Genomic DNA, 11,596 nt, shown 5'->3' on the forward strand with positions numbered 1-11,596 from the left:
AGTACAGGCCCAGGACTCAGCCCAGGTCCCAGTGGAGCCACAGATCATAGGGAGCCAGTCATAGGTTCCCGAGTAAACAGAGGACCCAGGGACCCAGACTCAGGATCCTATGCAGACGGAGGGCCCACAAGGAGTTTCTTTTTTCTCTCTTCCTTATTTTGTACTTATTTTGGTTAGTTGGCATTGAGGACAATGCCAGCTTTCATTTGAGGGGGTAGCCCTATTTGGATGACTGTATATATGGCAGTATTTTTTCTTTATGCTTTCTTTTTACCTTTGTTATGTATATAACTTTATCATTTTATTGCAATTTTCATACTTTTTACTTTGGGTCTGTATATAAAGTTGCGTTCTTATGTATATATTCATTCTCCCTATTGTATATTCTACTAATTCCCTTCTTGTATATATTTATTTTTACTTTCTGCATCTTTCCTTTCATAGCTTCTTATTTTATTTTAGTAGCTTCTTGTTTTGAATTTTTGTGTGCAATAAGCATTTAGTTTTCTTAATGCCACGGTTCTTTCCAAAGGTGGAGTTTGTGTGAACCGGGTGGCTCTTCCTGATGATGGATGGCATGACAACCTTCTTAAGGGTTTGAGTGTGTTTTCCTTTTGCTTTTTAGTAGCTAGTTGGTAAGGGTGCCTCAAGTAAAGTTTCACTTGGGCCTAACACATTTTCCTTTGATCCTACGGTCGAAAACAAATTGTTAGGTATAGGATGGTGAAAGTGGTGACCTTGAGACTCTTGTGTTGACCGATAATCATCAAGTGGTTTTTCGGGACCATTGTGTTACTCAAATCTCAACTAAGGTTGTTGTGGGCCCCCGACTCTGTTTCTTTAGCAATCTCATAGCTTGTATGGTTAGAATTTGAATTTGCAAGTCCAAGTCCCGAGTCATTAGTCTAGAACTTGCCCTGAATGTTTGTCTAGGCGAAATCCTAAGTGTAATTTGACTTGAGATGTGATTATAGGCTCTTCTTGATCCGAATGATGTCTTGAACACTTCCATAGCCTACCAATGATAATATCCCTAGTCAACCCTTTTGAGACTTAGACCTTTTTCTTTCAAAAACTACGATACAAGCCTTTACCATTCTAAAAATACCCTCTCTTGGCACCTGATCTTTCCTTAGCACAAAGCAAAAGCATATTTGGGAGGAGAGACGAGGAATGCAACAAAGTGATAAAAGGTACAAAATGAAGAAAAGGAAAGGCAATGAAAAAGAAATAAAATCAAAAAAGACAAAAAGAATGATCAATGTAGAAAAGAATGAAGGGATTCAATAAAAGTAAAGAGATAAAAGGTATGGAAAATTGAGAAAGGAGAAAAAGATTTGAAATGAACAAGAAAGAGTGACAGTGTGTCTCTCTAACCCCTCAGAAAGAAGTTAAATGACTTAAAAAGTCAAGACAATATGTGCCAAAATGAAGCAAAAGAAGTGCTAAAGGGAAGATGGAACCTACTTAGACCAAACCTGTCCTACCCTGAACCAAAAAGCCTTCACTATATCTCCACAAAAGCCCTATATGATCTTAAGTTGAATGAAGCTTACATTAGTGGTGACTTACATAAGGGGAAAGCATATGGTACTTAGAGCCAGACTTGTGACTTTTCTTTGAGAGAGATGAGTGTAATTCCATTAACCTCGTTCTGAATGCTACAATCCTAAAGGTGAGGTTTGCTTAGGTAGAGTTGAGGATGTGTGAGTTTGGGTTCCACAATGACCAAGGTAGTAGAAAGAGTTTCTTTGATGTGTTGAGTCAACTCTTGATGCTCTTGTGTCGCACTAAATCCATAGTGCTTAAAAGGTTGAATGTTGTTAAGGATTCATTTGAATTGAGGGAAATTGTTAGTCCCAATTGATGCTAGATGAGGTCACTTTAAATCCGCTGAATTTTCTTGGAATTACTCTAAAGGGGTGGGTCTTATTTTCTTTGCTTGAGGACAAGAAAAAGCTTAAGTTCGGGGGAGTTGATAACTAGGGATTATGATGCATTTTACACTCCATCTTACTTGAGTTTTAATTAAAAATGTGTACAAAATAGTCCCAAAGGCTTACATGTTGTACTTATTTGTAGGGTTTGGTCAATAAGGTGACAATTCGTCAAAACCAGCTCAAAAAGGAGTGAAACATGCACAATTACCAAGAACAAGTCCAAGCACAATGCAACAGGTCCAATGCGGCCACACTCCATTCTATGCGGTCCGCAGTGAGGAAGTTCAGAGAGGTGCTCATTTCAGTCACTCAAGCAATGCGACCGCAAAGTATTTTGTGCGGACCGCATTGGCTTCATTGCGGCCGCACTCGATATTGTGCGGTCCACAAAGCTGAAGTTCAGAGAGTTGCCAATTTGGGGAATCATTGTTAATGCGGTCTGTGGTCCTTTTTGTGCGGACCGCAATAGAAGCCACTGTGGCGGAGGTGCATTTTGTGCGGCCCGCAGTGACTAAGTTGAGAGAACAGAAGTTTTAAGCCAAGAGCCTCAGTGGGGCCGCACTCGATTTTGTGCGGACCGCACTACTCCCACCGGGGTATTTTTGTCTAGAAAATTCGGCCTAATATAAATAGTTTCTTTTCCCATTTTTAGGTTATCAGCTGTATTCTAACTAGCAGCTGGGCTCGTGAACAGTGTTCCTTTACCATTTTGAGTAATTTTACAATAGTTTTACCATTGAATCTTCAAGTTTTAGCTTGTAATTAAATATTATGGGTTTTTCTTCATATATTTCTTTATTTTCTTCTATTATCATGAGTAGCTAGACCCATTAGCTAGGGTTGTGGCTCAACCCTACTGTGGGTATTTGATGGGTCTTGTGTTCTAGGGCTTGAATGTATATGGGTGTTTGATATTTGGACTAATTTATGGTTTCAATGTTGAATTAGTGGTTGCAAACACTAATTTGTGCCTATTTGACTTGGGCTCTTCTTGAGAAAGAGAGCCTAAGTCTAGGAAAATTAGTCCAACAAGGATTTGGGGTATATTCAAGAGATTGATAGCCCCAATTAAAGGGTTAAACCTAGATATAGTAATACCCGAACCTCAATTGCTTGCACAAATTATCATACCCAATTGGTCTTGAGAAAGTTAATTAGGGCAAAATCACTCAAACTATTGAGAGGTATAGAGTGAGTAGTATCTTGCAATGGTTATATCGTAATCCCCAACATGACAAGCTAGCCTTAGACTCGAGAATCCGTCAAGTATCCACCTAGGAGAAAGTCACCTCCCTAGTAACTTTTAACTATTTAGACAACCTTCAAGTATCTTACTCTTAGCTTAACTTAGCTTAATTTAGCATCTTATTAGTATAAATTTAGAAGTAATATCAAAACCAACTATGATCAGAAGTGCAATTAAGAGAAATTATGTATCTCTAACTTAGATAGAAACTCAATTCCCATTTCTAGCTCCATGTGGAAATCGATCCCGACCTTCTTGGGTAAAAGCTGCTTCGACCACTCTCGCTACTTTGTAGTAGTGCAGGGTTGGCCTCGATCAGCAGGTGCGAAGGTGGAGGCCGCAGAAGCAGAAATAGGCGCAGGTGCGAAGGAGGCGCCGCAAAAGCAGAGGCTTGGAAGTGGGCGAGGAGACTGCAAGTGCGGAGGCCACTGGGAAGAATGCATAAAATAGTGGGGTTTGGCCATTTTTTTTGCTCATATCTCCATTCTTGGCTGATTTTTGGAGCTTCGTGAGAGAGGTTTCTACCTAGAAACTTGGAGGTAAGTTAATGACACCTATTGTAAGTTAAATACTTGTTTTATATCTAGATGTAAACATAGGAATCATGGGGAATTAGTGGAAATTTTGGATTTTGAAAAAAAACCTAGAAATTGGTATTTTCAAATTTTGACCACGAATTTGGGCATGGAATTAAGAATAAATCATATATTTGAGTTCATGGGGTTGTGGGTAAAGTTTATCTTCGAAATTTTTTGGAATCCGGGCACGTGGGCCTGAGGGCGATTTTATCGACTTTTCAAGCCGAGTTGGGAATCATTGTAAATAGGACTAAAATGAATGTTTGAGTATATATTGATGGATTTGCACAATTATGGACTAGTTTTGAAGAGTTGGGCACCGGTTTGAGTCGTCGAGAGGGCTTGGGAGCCAGTTATGAAGCTTCAGATGGAGGTAAGTCTCCTTTCTAACCTTGTATGAGGGAATTAACCCCATAGGTGAAATAATTCAATATGTGCTTCTATTTGTGGGGACTACGTAAGCACGAGATGCCGAGAGTCCATACGTAGCTACTAGATATGCGTAAGTTTGGGTAGTTTTAGGCATACATCACGCCTGGTTGATATTGTTATTGATTTATGTTTATTGTTTGCCTTGAGAGGTTGCGAGATTGAGATTGCTATTTTAAATATTTTTAAAGGAGTTGAAATTGAGGAAAAGTTGGGATCTTAAAAGTTTTCATTTGAACTTTGTATTTTGAAAATATTGGAAGAGTACTACAATAACTTAAGAAATCTTTGTGTGACCGAGTCGCAAGTATGATTCGCGAGCGGGGAAAATTCCTGTCATGACCCAAAACTAACCTGTCATGATGGCGCCTATCGTGATACTAGCCAAGCTGACATATTATCAAAACAAAACCGATATTTGAATTTCAAAGATAATCCCAAAGCTATTTAATATAAAACCTTCATAAAGGAGTTCAAATCAAAACAAAACTGTGGAAAAGGAAGCCCGACATCGGGGTGTCACTAGTCATGAACATCTACTACAATTTGTCTGACAATACCGAGACTAACATAGTCTGGAAAATAATTGAATACAACTAAAGGAAGATAAGAGGTAGAAGAGCAGGGCTGCGATCGCCAGACAACTACCTTGCTATCTTTGAGAAAATCTGAAACTAGAATAATCAACAGCCGCTACCGTGTCCAGATATGCCTAGATCTGCACACAAGGTGCAGGTACTAATGTGAATATGCCAACTCAGTAAGTAACAACAGTAAATAAAGGCTGAGAAGTAGTGACAAGCATTAATGCAAATAAAGTTCATATTGTTTGAATCAAATTAGCTCGTTTAAATCCAGTACTAGTAAAATCAACTTGAAAACATCTTTTAACAGATTTAGAATAGAGGTTCAATTCCAAAGTGAGAAAAATGATGAAATTATAAACAGCCCCTCGGGCAAACATCTTACGTATACAGCCACTCGGGCAAACCTCACCATCACTCATATACAAACCCTCAGGCAAACATCACCATTGCTCATGCCTCCCAGCCACTCAGCACTCGGCACTCGCACTCAGTAGGTACCTACGCTCAATAGGGGTGTGCAGACTCCGGAGGGGCTCCTTCAGCCCAAGCGCTATAACAAGCCAAATCATGGCACAAATCAAGCAGGCCCTCAGCCTCACTCAGTCATGAATCAGTAAAACATGTTGCGGCGTGCATCCCGATTCTATAAATATCCTCACAAGTTTGACCCTCGGCCTCACTAAATCATAATCTGTCCAGCCTCTCGGGCTCTCAGAAAAACAAGGTATTCAGCCCAAACAACATTTATATGATGTATCAAAACAGAGTAATAGAGACTGTGTTATGCAGTAAATAAGTATAAACATGACTGAGTATAGATTTCCATCGAAAACAATGAGAGGATAGCAATAAAAGACCTCTAAGGGTCCAAACAACAATGGCATAAGGCCTAAACATGGCATCAATCCTGATTTACGGAAATTTTTTCTAAAACACGTAAGAAGCATGTAGCTTCAACAAAATATTCAACTTTACAATAGATACGGGACAGACCAAGTCACAATCCCCAATGGTGCACGCACACACGCCCGTCACATAGCATGTGTGTCACTTCAAAATAGTCATATGACACTAAATCCGGGGTTTCATACTCAGGACTAGATTACAATTGTTACTTACCTCAAACCGATCAAATCTCTACTCTGCGATGCTCTTGCCCCTCGACTCGGCCTCCAAATGCTCCAAATCTATTCACAATCAGTACAATACTATATATATATATATATATATATATATATATATATATATGCTAAAGGAATGATTTCCACAAGAAAAACTATCAAATTAGACCAAGAACCCGAAATCGACTCAAACCCGCCCCCCGGGCCCACTTCTCGAAATCCGACAAAATTACAAAACTAGGAAACCCATTCAATCACGAGTTCATACATACAAATTTTATCAAAATCCGACTCCATTTGGTCTCTCAAATCCTCAAATCAAACACTCCAATTTTTAAGCCCTAAATTCCCAAATTTCTAGCTCAAATTCCCAATTAGATGATGAATAAAGCCATAGATTCATGAAATTTATACCATTATAGGTTAGAATCACTTACCCACACGTTGCTCCTTGAAATCCTTCAAAAAACCACCTCTCTCCCGAGTTCTTCAAACCTAAAATTGAAAATGGAGAATAAAACATTGAGCTGGGTTTTTAGCCCAGCAAAACTGCACATGTGGTCCCATTTGCACATTTGCGGGACCACTTATGCATAGAGATCTCCACTTCTGCCGAATTTCATTAAAAGTTTTCTTCCGCTTCTGCGATTGCCTAACCGCATCTATGGTCATCGCAGATGCAGAGACCAAGCCACACCTGCGATCCAGCTGTGCACCTGCGCCTCAAATCCGCTTCTGCGAACCTCGCACCTGCGGTTTCCACTCCGCAGGTGCGGTTATGATAGAACTAGCAGATTCAACTGCATTTTCCAAATTCCAAACTCTCATTTAACCACCCGGAACTCACCTGAGGCTCTCGGGACCTTAGCCAAATACACCAACACATCCCATAACATCAAACAAACTTAATCAAACCTTCGAATAACTCAAAACAATATCAAAACACCAAATTACCCTTGGATTCAAGCCTATGAACTTCTAAACTTCCAAATTTTGCTAACGATGCCGAATCCTATCAAATCACATCTGAATGACCTCAAATTTTGCACACACATCACAAATGACACCACGAACCTACGCAACCTTCCGGAATTCCATTCCAACCCCGATATCAAAATTTCCACTTCTGACCAAAATTGCCAAAATTCTAACTTCACCAATTCAAGCCAAATTCTACCATGGACCTCCAAATCATATTCCGGACGCGCTCCTAAGTCCAAAGTCACCTAACAGAGCTAACGGGACCATCAAAATACGAGGTCGTTTACACATAAGTTAACATCCGATCAACCTTCCCAACTTAAGCCTTCACCAAAGAAACTAAGTGTCTCAATTTACTCCAAAACCACCCCGAACCAACTAACCTGGTAAGTCAAAATACAGATGAAGAATATAAAAGAAGCAGGGAGTGGGGTAACGGGGCTATAACTCTCGAAATGATCGGTCGGGTCGTTACATCCTCCCCCTCTTAAACAAACGTTGGTCTTCAAATGAGTCTAGAAACATACCTGAAGCCTCAAATAGGTATGGATATCTGCTCTGCATCTCCCGCTCTGTCTCCCAAGTAGCCTTCTCCATGGGCTGACTTTTCCACTACACTTTCACTGAAGCTATATCCTTTGATCTCAACTTTCAAACATGTCGCTCCAAAATAGCCACTGGCTCTACATAATAAGTCAAATCACCATCTAACTGAACCGTGCTGAAATCCAAGACATGAGACGGATCGCTGATATACTTTCGGAGCATAGAAACACGAAACATTGGATGCACACTCGATAATCTAGGCGGCAAAGCAAGCTCATAAGCCACCTCCCCAATCCTCCGAATCACCTCAAAAGGTCCAATGAACAGAGGGCTCAACTTGAATTTTTTCCAAAATCTCATAACACCCTTCATGGATGAAACCTTCAGTAGAACCTTCTCCCTAACCATATAAGACACATCACGAACCCTTCTATCAGCATAATCTTTTGTCTTGACTGTACTGTACGAAGCCGCTCCTGAATCACTTTCACCTAGTCTAAAACATCATGTACTAAGATTGTACCCAAAAGCCTAGACTCGCCCGGCTCAAACCAATCTACTGAAGATCTACACCATCTCCTATATAATGCCTCATACAGAGCCATCTGAATACTCGACTAATAATTGTTATTGTAAGATAACTCCACGAGAAGTAGAAACTGGTCCCATGAACCCCCAAAATCAATGACACAAGTGCGTAACATGTCCTCTAATATCTGAATAGAGCGCTCGAACTGACCATTTGTTTGAGGATGAAATGTCGTGCTCAACTCCACCTGAGTGCCTAACTCTCGCTGTACAGCTCTCCAAAACTATGATGTAAACTGTGTGCCTCTAGCTGAATGATGGAAACTGGCACTCCATAAAGGAGAACAACCTCTCTAATGTAGATTTCAGCCAACCGCTCTGAAGAATAGGTAGTACACACAGGAATGAAGTGCGCGGATATGGTCAGCCGATCCACAATCACCCAAATAGCATCGAACTTCCTCAAAGTACGTGGGAGTCCAACTACAAAATCCATGGTGATCCGCTCCCACTTCCCTTCTGGAATCTCTATCTGCTAAAGCAAGTCACCTGGTCTCTGATGCTCATATTTCACCTACTGACAATTGAGACACCGAGATATAAACACGACAATATCTTTCTTTATTCTCCTCCACCAATAGTGTTGCCTCAATCCTGATATATCTTCATGCCACCCGGATGGATGGAATACCGCGAACTATGGGCCTCCTCAAGAATCAACTCCCGAAGCCCATCTACATTGGGCACACATATTCGGCCATGCATTCCAAATACCCCATCATCACCAATAGTCACATCTATGGCATCACCATGCTGAACTCTATCCTTGAGGACTAACAAATAAGGATCATCATACTGGCGCTCTCTCAAGCAAACAAATAGGGAAGACCGAGAAACCACACAAGCTAGGACTCGACTGGGCTCCGAAATATCCAATCTTATGAACTGATTGGCCAATGTTTGAATATCAACTGCCAATGGTCTCTCCCTAACAGAAAGGAATACAAGACTACCCATACTCACTACCTTTCTACTCAAGGCATCAGCCATCCCATTGGCCTTTTCCAGATGGTAAAAAATAGTAATATCATAGTCCTTTAGCAACTCCAACCATCTCCGCCGCCTCAAATTGAGATCCTTCTGCTTGAACAAGGGATGGAGGCTATGATGATCAGTAAACACCTCACAAGACACACCATAGAGATAGTGCCTCCAAATCTTCATCGCGTGAACAATGGCAGCCAACTCCAAATCATGAACATAGTAGTTCTTCTCATGGAGCTTCAATTGACGAGAAGCATAAGCAATCACTCTACCTTCCTGTATCAACACACAATTAATGACGACCCAAGAAGCATCACAATATACTATATAAGAACCTGAAGTTGATGGCAAAACTAACAATGGAGTTGCGGTCGAGGCAGTCTTGAGCTTTTAAAAGCTCGCCTCACACTCATCCGACCACCAAAAAAGAGCACCCTTTTGGGTCAATTTGGTCAAGGGTGATGCAATAAATGAAAATCCCTGAACGAATCGATGGTAATAACCCGCCAAACCAAGAAAGCTATGAATCTCTGTGGCTGAGGATGGTCTGGGCCAACTCTGGACCGCCTTTATCTTCTTTGGATAAATACCCTCACTGAACACCACGTGCCCCAAGAACACCACTGAACTGAGCCAAAATTCACACTTGAAGAACTTTGTATAAAACTTCTCCTCCCTCAACGACTATAATATAGCTCTCAAATGCTTTGTGTGCTCCTCTTGGCTACGAGAGTACACCAGGATATCAACAATGATTACAATAACAAACGAGTCAAGATAAGGCTGGAACATGTTGTTCATCAAATGCATGAACGTTGTTGGGGCATTGGTCAGCCCAAAATACATCATAAGCAACACATAATGACCATATCGGGTCCTGAAAGCTATCTTAAGAATGTTCGAGTCCATAATCTTCAACTGGTGATACCCTAAACTGAGATCAATTATGGAGAACACCCTCGCTCCCCGAGGCTGGTCAAGTAAATCATCAATACGAGGCAAAGGATACTTGTTTTTTATTGTGACTTTGTTCAACTGCCTGTAATCAATGCACATTCTCATAGTGCTATCTTTCTTTTTCACAAATAGAATAAGTGTACCCCAAGGTGACACACTAGGCCAAATAAACCCCTTATCAAGGAGTTCCTAAAGCTACTCCTTCAATTCCTTTAACTCCGTTGGTGACATACGATAAGGTGAAATAGAAATGGGCTGAGTGCTCGGTACCAAATTAGTACCAAAGTTAATATCCCCGTCCGGTAGCATGCCCGGCAGGTCTGCAGGAAATACATCCAGAAATCCCTCACCACCGGAAGTGAATCAATAGTAGGGGTCTCTGCACTCACATCCCTCACATAAGCCAAATAAGAAAGACACCCCTTCCTAACCATTCATTGGGCCTTCAAAAATAAAATAACCATGCTGGGAATATAGTCCAATGAACCTCGCCACTCAATACTTGGAAACCCCAGCATAGCCAACGTCACAGTCTTAGCATGACAATGTAGAACAGCATGATATGTAGACAACCAATCCATACCCAATATTACATCAAAATCAACCATATTGAGTAGCAAAAAGTCTATTCGAGTCTCCAAACCCCCAATAGTCACCACACAAGACCGATATACGCGGTCCACAATAATAGTATCGCCCATATGAGTAGATACATAAACAGACAAAATAAGAGACTCGCGGGGTGTATCCAAATAATGAGCAAAATATGACGACACATATGAAAAAGTGGAACCAGGATCAAATAATACAGAGGCATCCCTGTGGCAAACTGAGACAATATTTGTGATCACAACATCTAAAGCAATAGCATCTAGTCTCGAAGGGAGTGCATAAAAACGGGCCTTACCACCACCTAATCGACCTCCCCCTCTAGGGCGACCCCTCACTGACTGACCTCCACCCCTAGCTGACTGGGTGGGTGGTGAAGTAACTGGTGCTGAAGTCGAGTGCTGACTCCTCTACTAAGGCGGACCCCACATGATGACGAGGACACTACCTCCATAGATGCCATAACTCCCCACACTCAAAACAACCCCTGGTGCTGGCGATGGGGACTAAAGGGAAACCCTAACACCGGGATAACTAGTAGAAGAACCTGGCATGGAGGATCCCTGAGCACGGGACGAACTTTGGGCTGGGAGGGAACTAAGTGATGAATGACCCTGATGAGAATTATGAGAACCATGGCCCGATGATGCACCACAGTTAACTAGGGGAGCTGACTGAGCATGTCTGAATGGACGGCCTTTGTCGTGCTGGAACTGAACCCCACGAGGAGCACCACCAAAACTACTGGATCCACAAGGCCTCTTGGTCTCCCTCTCCACTCGCTCCTGGCGGCGAATAGACTCTATGTCCCGAGCAATGTCAACAACCTCCTCAAAAGAATCTGCAGCTGATATGTGAGGCCATCAACGAACCTCTTGATCCTCTCTTTATCTGTGGGAACCAACCAAATAGCATGAAAGGACAATTTGTAAAATCTCATCTTGTACTGTGTTACAGTCATATCATCCTGACATAACTTCTCAAACTATTTGCGCAGCTCCTCTTTGTGGGACTGCGGCACATACTTCTC

Source organism: Nicotiana sylvestris, chromosome 7 (genome assembly GCF_000393655.2).
Source record: "Nicotiana sylvestris chromosome 7, ASM39365v2, whole genome shotgun sequence".
Classification (NCBI taxonomy): Eukaryota; Viridiplantae; Streptophyta; class Magnoliopsida; order Solanales; family Solanaceae; genus Nicotiana; species Nicotiana sylvestris.